The sequence below is a fragment of the Poecilia reticulata genome, linkage group LG5 (genome assembly GCF_000633615.1).
Source record: "Poecilia reticulata strain Guanapo linkage group LG5, Guppy_female_1.0+MT, whole genome shotgun sequence".
NCBI lineage: Eukaryota > Metazoa > Chordata > Actinopteri > Cyprinodontiformes > Poeciliidae > Poecilia > Poecilia reticulata.
In genome coordinates, this window is record NC_024335.1 from 987294 (window position 1) to 1002675 (window position 15382).

The 15382-nt window shown below is 43.9% G+C and overlaps 2 long non-coding RNA genes across 2 annotated transcripts in view; one reads left to right on the top strand and one right to left on the bottom strand.

Annotated features, from left to right (window-relative positions):
- Positions 1-15382, top strand: part of LOC103464357 (uncharacterized) — a 49216-nt gene that overhangs the window by 17838 nt on the left and 15996 nt on the right. The window contains exon 2 of the long non-coding RNA XR_001776605.1: positions 8703-8753. This is a non-coding gene — a long non-coding RNA (uncharacterized LOC103464357). The remainder of the gene's footprint in view (positions 1-8702; positions 8754-15382) is intronic.
- Positions 8151-8723, bottom strand: LOC108166288 (uncharacterized). The gene is made up of 2 exons (XR_001776606.1): positions 8635-8723; positions 8151-8535 (listed from the first exon to the last, which is right to left on the bottom strand). It is a non-coding gene; the product is annotated as an uncharacterized LOC108166288 (long non-coding RNA).

A 15382-nucleotide genomic window follows, 5' to 3' on the forward strand; every position in this document is an offset into this window, starting at 1 on the left:
GGGGGGGGGGTCATTGGAGACGTGTTGGTCGGGGTCGGGTTGCGCAGGATAAATCCCAGATTGGAGAGCAGAGGTGCATGATGGGAAGTGACAGGAGGCTGATGGGAGTAATTTAACACTTCAGTTCGATTGAGGATGAGGATGAGGAGCCGTCCTTCAGCCCGGCTCGTCGCCTCGCGGCTCCATTACGGGACGTGTTTAATATCTGGGTCCTTATCTTTAATCTCCAGTTTAACCTTTGACCCTCAGCTCTCCCCTCCTGCAGAAGCTGCAGTTTATCTGACTCATCATCAGAGTGTCTTCACTCACAGTCCAGGTTTATTAAAATGAAAACTGCAGCTGCGTTCATGTCGCCAAATGATCAGCAGGAGAAAAACGGACCAAATTTTCTGCTTCCTCAAGAACTTCAAGCTTTTCTTTCACAAGTCAACCTGTAAAAAATGACTTTAAAACCTCTGGACATGGAAAACAGAGATATTTATGAATGATCCATGATATACATGCATCAGTATTGACTGATGTTCGTCATTTCTGAACACATCGGTATCAGTTTGAGTAGAACTGGGTCCATATGAACAGGCCATGTGTGACCGGTGGATTTCTGCGTTGTGTGTGTTGTGTGGTGATCAGACAAACCACAAGACATCAAGTCCGGGTTTGGAGGGTCTCCATCCATCCATCCATCCATCCATCCATTTTCTTTCACCCTTGTCCCTCAGTGGGGTCGGTGGGTTGCTGGTGCCCATCTCCAGCTAGCGTACCGGGCGAGAGGCGGGGTCACCCTGGACAGGTCACCAGTCTGTCTCAGGGCAACACAGAGACACACAGAGACACACAACCATGCACACACACACTCACAGCTAGGGAGAATCTGGAGAGGCCAGTTAACTTGACAGTCATGTTTTTGGACTGTGGGAGGAAACCGGAGTACCTGGAGAAAACCCACCATGCACAGGGAGAACATGGAGACTCCATGCAGAAAGACCGGGAATCGAACCCAGAACCTTCTTGTTGCAAGGCAACAGCTCTACCAACTGCGCCACTGTGCAGCCCGGTTTGGAGGGTCTCCGTTTATTTAATCTGTCAATCGGGAGATATTAGCATTAGCACCTAGCATGTGCTCCAGTTCTCCAACCCGATCTTTACAAAATAATAGTTAGCATGCATCAAATGATATAAAGGTGTAATAGCAACTCAAATGAAAATATCCAAACACTTATCATTAATACAGAAGGAAAAATAAACATTTGAACAATATAAATGAAAGGATTACAATAGATTATAAAACTCGCCTCTCCCCAGTGGAACGAATAACAAAAGGGGAGATTAATAACTTCATATTTATAATAGTCGAACAGAACCAGAACCGTTGCACCGACCCGAACAGAACCAGAACCGCTGCACCGACCCGAACAGAACCAGAACCGCTACACCGACCCAAACAGAACCGCTACACCGACCCAAACGGAACCGCTACACCGACCCGAACAGAACCAGAACTGCTACACTGACCCAAAGAGAACGAGAATCGTTGCAACGACCCGAACAGAACCAGAACCGCTACACCGACCCGAACAGAACCAGAATCGTTGCACCGACCCGAACAGAACCAGGCGGTTCCACTGATCTCTGGACTGGATGTGGAGTTAAACTCGTCGTTTCTGTTTTATTTGCTGATCTTCGTCTCTGATTCCCTCTCAGGTTCTGTGGAGTTTCCTGTTTCCTGTTTCTATAATAGCTGCATTTTAATGTGGATGTTTCTGATAAGTGCGGAGCGGTGGAGTGGCTCCTGACTGAAGCTCTGATTGAACGCTGACCTTCCTCAGATGTTCTGATTTCTTCGGCTCCAGATTCCCAGTCGGCCTCGGAGCTGCAGCCCGACTGAAGGACGTGCTTATGGGCTCATTCAGCTGGATCTGTGCGCCCAGCTATCACACTGTCATCCACACCTCGCTGCAGTCTGACTGATAAGCTGTGAAATGTCACTCTGTCTCCCTGTGTGTGTGCTTTCACTCGGCCGCAGCGCTGCTGTTTGTGATTTTTAAAAATTTTAATCCGTGCCGCAGGGGACGGTGAGCCCAAATCCTCCTTCACATCGCTCAGCAGAGCAGGAGATGAAACGGAAACGTGAGTGGAGACGAGTTCTCCAGCATCCAGCAGCTGATGTTTACCTGCAGGTCCTGGAGGTCCTGGAGGTCCTGGAAGTCCTGGAGGTCCTGCAGGTCCTGGAGGTCCTGGAAGTCCTGGAAGTCCTGGAGGTCCTGGAGCTCAGAGTCTGAACCAGGCTAACAAACAAATCACTGATGTTTGAAAAAAAAACAAAAAAAAAACGATTACAGTGGTGCAGTTGGTAGAGCTGCTGCCTTGCAGCAAGAAGGTTCTGGGTTCGATTCCCGGTCTTTCTGCATGGAGTCTCCATGTTCTCCCTGTGCATGGTGGGTTTTCTCCGGGTACTCCGGTTTCCTCCCACAGTCCAGAAACATGACTGTCAGGTTAATTGGCCTCTCCAAATTGTCCCTAGGTGTGAGTGCATGGTCGTGTGTCTCTGTGTTGCCCTGCGACAGACTGGTGACCTGTCCAGGTGACCCCGCCTCTCGCCCGGTACGCCAGCTGGAGAGGAACCAGCACCTCCAGACCCACTAAGGGACACGGTGTGAAGAAAATGGATGGATGGCTTCATGTAGTCGCTGTCACTGTTATTTCAGCCAAACACATGAATCCATTCCAAACATGTTGGTTGATGCGTCTGCCTCTCACACTAAAGTGGCCATTAGAAGTGCTTTGATACCATCTAGTGGTCGGAGTGTGAACTGCACGTTGTTCATGGAAATGGATGACAGCATTGAATATTTTGGTTTTCTACTGTCTTCTAGAAAAAACATATTAAAATAACATGTGACCAAAATTCTGAAAGCTATTTCTAAGTTGGGGTTTGAAGCTTTCAGTGACACTCGGCAGGATAAGAGTAATACTGCATGTAGCTACATTAAGTTAATTAATAGTTACTTGTTCATTTTTAATTAATAATGAACAAGTAAGAACTGATCAAAAACACATGTTGACTCAGTTTGTTTGAGCAAAAACAGCATCAATAAAATAATTAGGTTAAAAACTGAAGTTTGCTTCATTCCATCTCATTAGCATCGCAGCTAAAGAATGATGCACTGTTCATGTTTTAAAATTACAATCTACAAGTAATATACTTTTTTAAATTAGGTATAAATTCAGGCATCGATGAGTTAATAGGACTGTATCTTCACTTTGCAGAGTTTTCATCATGAAAACCAGGATTTACTGGAACATTTCCTGCTTACTGGGAGGAGATTGAAGTTTCCTTAAAGTTTCTTCTGCCAGATAAATGGGAGAAGATCAAACCTGCTGAACTGATGCTGACACCTGAGCTCCACGTTGGAGAAAATTCCTGCACAGCGTGGAGAAAACGAAGCTTCAAACAGAAGCCTGGAGCTTCATTTTATCCCACAGGGGAAAATAAAAAGGATTTGATCTGCGATCAAAACGAGATGAGAGCGTGAAAAGTGTCACCGCCATGTTTGTGGACTAAATTCAGTCCGTCGTGCGCTTCCAGAAATAGAAAAGAAGAACGAGAGGCGGGTCGAGCTGGAGCAGAAACATTCCCAGCATGGCAGAAAAAAACTCCAAATGAGGAAGAAATGAAATCTAAATCTGTTTGAGGTTCCTGCTTCTCTTTAAATATATAAACTGTTTCCAGTCGATGAAATGACGAAGAGCGGCTGGACAGGAAGGCGGCCTGGATTTATTTACTGGGATCTTCTCAGAGGGAAGGCTGACGTAGCGCTGGGCCATTTTAGCCATTTTAGCAAATTTTTGGTTTTTGAAGATTCAATTTTTGTAAAATCTGGATTTTTATTTCTTTTTGTTTTAACCAATCCTCTCCTCGGTTTCCGTAGTTCAGTGTGTCGGCACACCATGGGCGGCCATCTTGTTTGACAAGCTTTTTTTTTTTTTACAGCTTTTATTATTTGGACTTTGGATTCAAGTTAACTCTGTGACACAATATTACAGTCAGGCAACACATTTTTAACTTTTTAATAATTACAAAAATGTATAATATTACCAGGATAAATTCTGATGTTAGGAGATTAAATATTAATTTTATGATGACTCCAAATACTTAATCTTTTTAACACATCAGCTTTAAACTATGAGTAACGGGAGACGATTTGAGTCTATTTTGAAAAACGAATCGCAGGAACTGAGCTGATCAAATTGGATGCCGATAACTAAAGACTAATTTTAATTCTGGTTAAATTGAATCTTTATTCTGCTAATATTATGACTTTATTCTCGTAAGGAAAACTCTCAGCCTGACCCTGATACTCTACTCACTGCAGGGATGATTGAAATTATTTTACTCATTTGTCATTAAAAAAATTGAGCAAGAAAAACAAACAATGAAAATCTTAAATCGGATCTGGTATGAAACAACTAAATGTTATTTTTAAGCCGTATCGCCCAGCTGCAGGCTGAAAGGAAAACGTCCAGCCGCTGTCCATCGCTAGTTTGCATGCAGGTTCTCCATGTCTTCTGGATTCGGTCCAGAGTCCAGAACCATCTGGACGTCTCGGTGTGTTCGCTGCCTTTTGTCTCCATCAGGAATCTTCTCTCCCGTTAGTCTCTTTAGCTCCTGCAGCTCTTCTCCGCTTCGCTCCAACAGTCTCCGGTGGCTTCAGGAAAGTTTTCCCTCCTGCTGGTTTTAACAAAGCTGATGAGATTCATGGAGCCATTAAAGACCAGAGCAGCTCAGCAGGAAGCGGCCGCCATTAATCACAGTCGCTAACTTCTTCCACTGGATTCAGAGCCGTGGCGTCGGGAAGGAGATTAGGAATTAGATTTAATGTTTATGAAACGACGCTCCTCGCTGCGTTATGATTTTATGATGTGAGCTCGCAGCTGCCGTCTCTGCTGTAACTAATCCTTTAAACTGAGGAGAGAAAACATTTAAGGAACAGTTTGATCAGAATCTGCTTGATGAACGAGAAGAAAAGGATGAGTTATCGTCCTGAGAAGAACCGATGATCCCAGAACGACGTCGATGAATGACCCGTCACGAGCCTGACAGACACCACTGGATAATTGGGAACGTTGTTGGGACAACGAACTGCTGTCGGATCGGCAGATTCAGACTGCCAACCCAATCAGCCGCATTAAAAACTAAATTCACCTGCCAAAGAAACTCCAGCATTTATGTAGAAAATATGATTCCTCTTAGAGATGCAACAGCATTAATTTATGATTATTGCAATAACACTGAATGCAGCATCAATGCTGCAGAGAGCTGCAGTAATCCTGGTTAATCATCAGTCCGGTAGATTTGGTAAAGTTGTTGGCGGGAGGCGCTGAGATGTTCTGGTGACCTTGTTCACGCAGCCAGATAAACCGAACTGACTTTTATGCTTTCAGCCACTTATAAACTCTGCATAATAAAACTAAAAATGATTGATAATAAAACCTCCAGCCAAAGTGAATATTTGCAAATTCACCTTCTTGGCATGTATGTGTGGAAACATGCTTGACGTCTGCAGTAAATAATGATCTGCTGATGTCACTATGTGACCATCGTTTGGTCATGCAGAGGAGGAAAGATGGCGGCTGTCAGAGAGCTGCTGGTTTCTACAGTGGTTCTTAAGCTTCGTCTGTTTTTATAAGACCAACTGCTCCAAGTTGTTGAGCTGCAAAGGAGCGATTGGCGCTCAGCCGTTTTACCATCAGGCTCAACGCCTCATCCGTCCACATGCTGGTTTCACAATTATAATACTTTATTTTAGAAATATTTATTTTAGACGGCAAAACAAAACAGCAATACTGTAGGTTGTTTGGTTTATTTATAAACGCTAATGAAATGTTGTCGCATGGTAGTCGCCATTTTGTTTACGCTGCAATGCATTCTGGGTGCTAGGACGATTGCGCTAGCTCCATACGGCCAAAATGGCGATGAGTAACGTCACGTGTTTTCAGTTTGGACCGGAAGCGTTGAAATGACGGGGATGTGGTAATGAATGAGGATGAGGAGGAGCAAACGGAGGAAGAGGACAGGAAGAAGAAACTGCTGGTGTTTTGCTGCTGCTGCCTTCATGAACCCACCTCTGGTCGACCGTGTGGTCCGGTCCGGTCCGGTCCGGTCCGGTAACAGCTGTTTGAGGTCCGGTGTCGGTCCGTGTTTTCAGTACCGGCGGCAGTAGCATTAGCTCCGTTAGCATCTAAAAGGGCTTCCAGCGCTTCTTCCGGTGTCTGTCACTCAATATCCGGTTTAGGCGCTTTGTGGATAAAAACTGTGGGCACGTCATTTGGTTTAAGCTCGTTAAAGTAATCAGCTATTTTCTACTCGGAATCATACTACAGACATAAATCAGTAGGGGGCGCTCTATCTGACGTCACCTGAACAGATTCACTGCAGCCTCTCCTCTCGGCTCAGTAGCTTCATTTTCCTACTACTCTCCAGTTCTGCAGTCGAACCCAAAACTCTGCAGATGAATTAAAACAGAGATCTGTATTTTCAAAGTGTTTTAGGGAAAAAGCTTTGATTAGTGGCTGCTCTTGCTCCAAACGCTTTATTGCTGTTTTTTTCCTTTAATTTAATTTTACTTTTGCTTCAACTTGTTCTATGAATTCCTCAGATTCCTGTCGGCTGTTTGTCTCAGCAGGAATCAAAATGTTTAGCTGGTGCTAAAAATAAAAAACAAAGCGACACATTTAATATGAACTGTAGTTCTGGCATGACGAACGGAGGAAACGTTCATTAAAACATGAATCACTGAGTTCTTCAGAGGCCGTAATGATCCTCCATCAGAACCGGTCAGCTTCATCCGGACCTGCATTCGTATCCCGATCCTCCTCCGTTTCTGTTTCTACGTCTGTGTAGCAACAAATCAGGCTTTAATTACAATAGGTTGATTCATTATTCATATATTTATCTTTCTTCTAATCTTTCCCCAGCTTCCGAATGTATTCATGTTTTTATTATCTTGACCTAAAAGCTTCTGGTTCTTATGGAACATCTGATAATCCTGGATTGTTTGGGATTTTTCAGATGCCTAAATATGTCTGAACTTCCTCTAGAATATTAATTATTGAAGTTATTCCAGTGTCTTATTTGAAGTATATGAAGACATCTGCAATACGGGATTCTTGTTAAGACTCCATGTGTTTCAGCAGAGACGTGTTTCTGTGTCCAGGCTGTTTGGTTCCAGGTTTGCAGAGTATCAGATTCACATTGTTGTTGTTTCAGAATAAAAGTCTCTGCTGGTTGTTGTAACAGATTAACAGCCAGCGCGTGTGTGTGTGTCTGTGTGTGTGTGTGTGTGGGGGTCAGGGTCGTGACTCTGTGTGTGTTTCTGATCAGAGACAGGCAGGACGCCTTGTGTTCCCCTCAGACCTCATTATAGCTCTAATACACACACACACACACATTGACATCTGGAAAAGGTCAGAGGACGTGTGTGTGTGTGTGTGTGTGTGCGTGTGTGTGTGTGTGTGTGCCCACCTCCCACCTCTCAGTCTGTTTACCGGCTACAACAACACAAGCCGACGCACCAAACCCTCTGAGGAACGCAGCGCGGCGATCCGGAGACGCCGGAGATTCCAGCTGTCTCTACTGGGTCCGCCTCTGTGTCTCTCTGTCCCTCTGTCTGTCTCTGTGTCCCTCTGTCCCTCCGTCTGTGCCTGTGTCCCTCTGTCTCTGTCCCTCTCTCTGTCTCTGTGTCTGTCCAGCAGCTGAAGAACAACAGACTCTGACTGGAAACGTGTCAGATGTTCTCTGGGTTCTCTTCAGCTGAACTGGGAACCAGTTTGGTTAGTGGGAGCGGTGGAGTTTAGCAGCGAGAGGAACTGGAAACTTAATGACTCAGTGAAAATCAGTGCTGCTGCTTTCCGATAATCCACTGGATTCACTGTGGATTCCAGGAATTTTACACTTTTTGAACTTTGTCACATAAAGAAACACAAAATTCAACGTATTTTATTGGTTGTAATGTGAGGACGGCGTTAATTAGAGGTGGGACTGGATTAACATGTTTAATGGAGTTAATTTCACAGCCTGTTAATAATCTAAAATTATAGATAGAAAAATAAACAACATTTTTAAGTAAAAAAAAAACATTTTTTCTGGTAAGTTGTTGAATAAATAGACAAGAGATATTTATTAATTTGCTCTTCAACAGATTGGAGCAAAGTGTTTTTCTATCCCTTCATCTCTCCAGAGTTTCTCTCATCATTCATGGAGCTTCTTTAAAATGTTTACTGCGGATGCTAACGTTAGCGTTAGCTGCTACATGCTAGCGTTGAGATGCTACTTTAGGCTTGAATAGCTTCACATTCCTTGTAGCTCAACTTGAACACAAACAGAGTCTTTTCCAGCGTCCAATCAGATCGTTTAAAAGCAGAACTGAACCCCAGTGGACCAGAAGACGCTTCATCCTCCACCGTTGCTGTTAGCTGTTAGCGTGTTAGCTGTTAGCGTGTTAGCTGTTAGCGTGTTAGCTGTTGTCACTTGTGTACCTGAAACGCACAAATATAAAGGTTAAAATAGGAATCTTTGCATTAAAAAAGTGATTAATTGCATAAAAGCATTATAATTTATAATCAATAAATCAGAACCGTTGTGTTAAAGTCCCGGCCGTCGTTTTAATTGAGTCAGGTGATCATCAGTGTTTTTGTTTCTGCAGGGTTCTGATCCAGAGATGCTGCCGGGCCTTCACACCTGATCCGTCAGATTGGTGAGTTCAAAACTTTTCAGCGTTCAGCTGATGGAAACCTCTGAGAATATTCTAGACCTTTATTCTGCAAAGACTTGTTGCCTCAAAGAACCATTTATCAATATTATCCTCCATACTAACCAAATTATTTTTATGGTGAATTACCAAGTAAAGTAAAACATAATGGAACCATGAGTCCTGAGCTTCAGCTCCTCTGGTTTCTCTGACAGCTGGAGTTCCTGCAGGACTTTGACTTTGCTGCGTTTCCATTCAACTGCCATGCAAATTTTAAGCAAACTTTTAAAATGTCAGGTTAAGCATAATGTGATTTAGTCAGATATTGATGCTACGCAGGGCTGGAATGAACAGGAAGAAGAGGTTTCTAACTCTCCCACTTGTAGCTTCCTCTCCTGGATCAAACATTATTGAACTCACGGTTGTGTAGTTTGTTTCTGTTTATAAAATCCAGTCTGACATGTTGGACCTGGAGGTGAACGGTGAACCCGGTCTGAGGACTTCATTTTCACCTGGGCTACAAACAATCTAACAAACATTTAACATGTAACGTTTTACAGTAGGAAACTCTGAATAAATGTGCAGCTGCGATGACGATGGAAACTGATCCCGGTCCGGCCGTGCAGAGCCTGGCGGATCGACCCACAGGGCTGAAAGGTCAATGCTGAGATTTAAAATGAAAACTTAGCAGTAGTTCATGTGGAGATTCAGCGTATTATTTTGACACCTGAAGTCCGGTACCTGATGGTTCTGGTTCCTGAGGTTCGGTTGGACAGGAGAGTTTGACACGCCGACATGTTGCGATGCTTCAGTCAACCGGTTCGCTGCAAGTCGTCGTCACAGAGCTACTATAAACATGTATCAATGATTACAACTTTAAACACTCATAGCTGAGTATCATCAGCATAGAAAATAAAGAATTACATCAGAAAACTGGCTGATGGTTTGGCCTGGAGGGGAAATGAACAGAATCGCCCTGAGACTGAGCCCTGTGGTTCTTCTGAGACGCTGACAGGATCTGATTTGTGAAAACACTGAAGGTTCTGGCCGAACGGTTGGAGGTTTGTTCGTTATTTCCTTTAGTCTCGTCTGTCATGATGTGCGGCTGCTTTTCTCGGCCAGGTCCTCCTTAGTGAGGTTTTGATCTCAGTGAGTTTCTAAATAAAGTTTCATTCAAAATGATAGTTTTATTATTTCAGAGGCTGGATGGACTCGGTGGGTCATGTTCTGATCAAACCTGGGATTCATGTTGGTTTTTCCAGCGGCAGCATCGTCCTCTAGAGAAACATACCTCGGGTGTTTTCATGCGGCTCGTTCACAAACTGTAAAATCCATATTTTCAATCTTTCATGGCTTCCTAAGTTTGTCCAACATGAAGCGGCAGGAAGAGCTCGTCTCCATCTTGTTTGGGATCAGCAGCTGTGGTTCCCTCTTTGTTCTTTTCTCCTGTTTCTCTGCTGAGGTTCCAATTAGAGAGCAGAAGAAAAGCTTCAATGAGAAACTTCAGAGCTTCTGCATCTGAAATCAGATGGATTTGGGTCACGCTGTGCAGAACTCTGTCGGAAGCAGGAAGATTTTCATATTTAACGTCTAAAGTTGGTTTTCTGACGCTGATCTTAGTGGATGTAACATCAGCTCCTCTAAACGGGTCTGAGAGGAGGCGGATCGGCTCCGATTACAGATGAAACCTGTCAGAAAGTCCCATCCGTTCCCAATTACTGGCGGAAGAAATCCCTGTCAGGGCTGGACGTGTGCGGAGTGGACGCTGAGGGACGGATTGGGGACACGTTGGACAGGATTAGTTCCTCAGAGGGCAGAGCGGCGCGCCGATCAGATATTCATCCCAAATGAGACATTTTTCCTTTGGCTGCTGTTCACCACATCGCTGACATTTCATCCGCCGCCGCCGCGGTTTGAGACGGCCGCTGCAGAGGAGTGAGGTCATCGGGTCAAGTGAGGCAGCAGTCGTGTTGGACGAGCTCATTTCCTGCTGCCGCTGTTCGACCCGAGAGCAGCAGATTGTGACGGAGCGACGCGTCTTTCTGTCAGACGATGGATCCTGCTGCTCCACACGACTTTCTAGCATCTTTGGTGAAGAAAACATGATTCATAAATGAAAATCTAGATATTGTTTCTAAGGCAGACGGTTTGGCTGCTGGTGAGGAACCTGAAGGCAGCAGAAAGCCTCTGCACCGACTCAAATGTTATCAAATAAAAGCATCTCAGATCATCTCTGGACTCCTGGATGGTCGGAAGCAAAGTTACTGTAGTTAAATAAAGCTAACAACTGAAACTGAGAAAACATTTTCATTAGCTGAATTAAATAAAAATGGTAATTAATGGGGAAAAACTAGGACATACTGATACTATAATATCCTTGCAAACTGATAAAATTTTTCTTTTTTCCCCACATAAGCAGTTGGCATCAGCGATTGGTTGGTTTCAGCTCTACATGTTCATCCTGGCGCTACGCTAAGCTAGTCTACAAAATGGCGGCGCTACAGTTGGGAGAAAACTCCAGTTAGTTTATGTCCAATAAACATTTTAGTGTTTATTACTCAATCGATACGCAATCCCAATAAAACACTTTTACATAAAAATGAACTTGAAGTATGAAAAATCTATAACCAATAAAAACTAAATATTTAATTAATATTAAGTAATAACTGTCAAACCCTAAAAACAATTGAAACTCAATTAGAGAAACAAAAAGTAACGAAATAAAACTAAATTATAGTGAAAAAAACCTAAAACTATTTAGGTTTTAGGTCCTGGTGGGGAAGCGTTTTATTTCACTCTTTATGAGAGTGAACACAGAGTGACATCCAGCAACACACACCTGGAAGCGGTTCTGTCCGAACAGTCAGAACCGGCGGCACCGAGCTCCTCTGGTCCATTGCAGACGCTTTGTTGGACAGAAACGTCGTCTTTGCCTCCATTGCTGTCGTCTCAGGCTCTGCACTGGTGGCATCTTGATGAGGAAGAGATTAATGAAGCCTCCTCTGCAGATGAAGAACGTTGGCGTCAGCAGCTTCCTGCATGCGAGGCGTTTTTAAAGTTTGAGTTTTGAAAACGTTTTCTACCAGGAAGCCGCCGGGCCTCATCGTGTCTGACTGAAACCTGGATCCGTTTTTATGTTAAAATCCGTAACCTAGCGTCGGTTCCAGTGATAACTGAGCTTCATATGGAAGCACGGCTTTTGACGAATGGCTGCGCAGCCAATCGGGTTAATGGATCCTGTTATCGGCGGTGGTGTCAGGATCCCAGCTGGATAATAATGACTGCTCTGCGTTTGCGGAGCATTTAATTCAATAAAGAGTCCATTACTTCCTGCCTGTTAGCCTGTAGCCTCTGCAGCCTGCTTCCCTCCCATCACGTCTCCATGTCAGCCTCTTACTCTTTTAGATTTCATTAGGCTGACTCCTCATTAGGAAACTGGATTTCTGAGGAAGAACGGCGACCAACGCCTCCTGGCCTGCTTACAGGAGCATGAAACACGACGCTTGGCATCGGGTTAATCCATTAGAGATTCTGCTTTCATGCAGAAATTCTCCCGTTTTTACAGAATTTAAACGAGCCACTAAATGTGAAGCTGCAGATGCTTCCATGGTTTCCGTGAAATGTTCTGGATTTGGTGGGTGAAGCTGACGTCATGGTGACGGAGCAAAAAGCCTTGCAGGCCGTCGGGTGGAGCGGCACCACCCTCCAGGGTTCCATTCCTGACCTCATGACCTTTGCTGCTTGTCTTCTCTCTGTCCACTTCCTGTCTGGCAGCTGACAGTAAAGGTCAGCAAAGTAACATTGTCAGGAAGGAGATTCATCCAGACCTGGATCATTTCTGAAACCAGTGTTTTGTGGACCGAGCTAAGACTTCAGCAGCGCTAACCGCAAAGAGCTAATCATAAACAAACACTGCTCAGCGCTACACCAACACGGCGTTTAGCTTCAGCCATGCTGTTACAGCGTAGCATAGCGCCCTCTACTGGGTCATATCTGCTATTGCACACCTTCCTGTTCGGTTTTCAGTTGTTGAGTTGTTGAGTTTTGCTGACTTTGTTGCTCTTCTCCTTAATTTGCCGTGACAGGACTCAGTCAGAAATCATGCAGGATATTAAAGACAAACTTTTCCTCAGCTCATCGCATATGAGCTGAGAGTTTTCAGTGTTTCGGTCTGAAAAGCGTCCAGGATTCGTCGGAGGCTCCGTTTTTCTGCAGGAAGCTGTAACATCTGGATTCCTGTGTTTAAAAAGTCATGAACGTTCTGACTGAACGTCTTATTCATAACGAATCATCAGCAGAAGCTGAGCTGCTGTTTCCATATCTGACAGAAAGTCAATCATACTTTTTTCATTGGGCTGTTTTATCTGTTCTGCTGCTGTTTGATTTTCCTTCATCACCCTCCTCCTCCTCCTCCTCCTCCTGCTCCTCCTCCTCCTCCTCCTCCTGCTCATGCTTCCCAGCAGGGAGTCAGACAGACGGATAATATCCACAGATGAGTGAACGACTGGCTGAAGGACGGGATGAGTTGGAGATGAAGGGAACTCCAGCTTTGAGAGTCAGATCCTTCAGGCAGCGAGAAGGCAGAAAGGTTTCCTCTGCAGGAAACTTCCTCATTCCTCATCTTCCTCATCTTCTTTGAGATAAATTCATCTCCATGTCTACGTCTTCCTGGACCGTCTGGACGTCTTCGTCCTGCTGTTGGTCTTGATGCAGACAGAGGGCTGTGGGTGTAAACAGCCATTTCTAAAGTTATACTGCAGAAAATAACAGTAATTTGGGTTAAGAGAAAACATGGCGGTTCATTTATCAGTCAGTCATATTTTCACCATGTTATTATTTATAAATGTCACATTTTCAAACTAAACATTTAGTTGACTCAAATCTAAATATTTAGCTTTGATCTAACTAAATATTCAGTTTGGAACCAAAATATTTGGTTTACCAATTTGGTTAGGAAGCTAAATAATTAGCTTCAAACTAAATATTAGCAAACTAAATATTCAGTTTAAAGCTAATTATTTAGATTTCAGACTATTTAGCTTTAAGCTAAATATTTATATTTAGTTTATTTAGCTTTAAACTAAATATAAATGTGAATTTGAACATTACACATTTAGCTACAAACTAAATATTTTTGTAGGAGCTAAATAGCTTTATTTAGCTTTTTATTAGCTTTTTATTATTTAGCTTTTTATTATTTAGTTTGAAAGTGTGACATTGGAAATAACAACATATATAAAAAATATAATTTTGAAAATTGAACCGTCGTATTCTTCTCTTCCTACAGGCGAAACAACTCGGATTATTTCCTCCATATTCAGACTCAGTTTGGTTCTGAACATCGTTCCTCAGTAATTCAGCTCCGTTTATCCATCCCATAATAGAACCGTCGGATTTAAATCTTCTGCAGCTGTCAGTCAGAGCCAAACTGAGACTTTTTAAATGTGGAGTCCGACCCGATCCTGGATCTGGATCTTTAGCCAGCCTCTGCTGCTGTCTGAGCAGAAACGTCCTGAAACAACAGAGGAAGAAACATTCTGGTGAAGTTGAAGTTTCTCCTGCTTCTTAAAGGGGCAGAATCTCGTAAAATCGACTTTTTAAGCTTTGCATCATGATATAAAGTTATTCCCTCATCAGAAATAGACCTAGAATATTGTCTTGATTCTTTGATGCATGTTTGAGAAATTATTTAATCTCCATGGCAACCATTCAGCTGCTCCTTCAGACTAGCCAGCAGCAATTAGCAAACATCTGCTGAGCTCATTGTAGAAGCTACTTCTCAGAGCGACGCTGGTAAAAATGTTAAGGCGTTAAAAGAGGAGCCATGTTGGGACGACTTCCTGGAGGCGGAGCTTCAGACAGAGCAGGAGCTTCTTAAAGAGACAGAGGCCCAATGTCAAGACGTTCAGTTTGATATGTAGCATTTTTATAACAATTGAAGGTAGCAGAGTTGCCTACAGCAATAACTCTGAAGAATTTGAGTTAATATGAGTTACATTTAATGAAAGCATGTTTGAATTTGAAGTGAATTTGCCTATAAAACACTTCAGTCTGTTTGCATTTGGAGGATGAAGCGAAACATTTTGCTGCCTGTTTTTGCAGGTGGGTTCTGTTAAGCTCGGTTTCTGCTCCAGTCAGAGCCTCCGCCTGGATCAGAACCACGTTCCTCAGACGCAGGAGTTTCTGTTTTCAGGAGTTTTCTGCTGAGGCCATCAGAAGATGTCGGCTGCATCTCTGCTCTCCTCCACCCTGACCTGCAGTCGCTGCGCTGCAGCGCAGTGATTACGCCGCCTGTGTGTCTCCACGCAGAGCAGAGCAGAGCAGAGATGTATGCATCCTGACGGCCAGCTGCTGTCCTGGAACAACCTCCTCTCTGCCGGCGCTGAAAGCCGACCTCCGGTTTTCTCTCCCGGTCCGGCGTTGTTTAAGCCGCTGGAACGTTTCTGACTCCTCCAGATAAACTGCTGATTCTGAAGCTGCTCCTCATTCAGATGCTTCAGATGTTCGCTCTCTGCTTCAGGCTCAGGCTGTGAGTGTGTGTGTTTCTTTGCATTAACAGTGAGTGTGTCCATTCCTGCTGTGAGTCCAGCCGTCCCCCCGGTGTGTGTGTGTGTGTGTGTGTGTGTGTGTGTGTG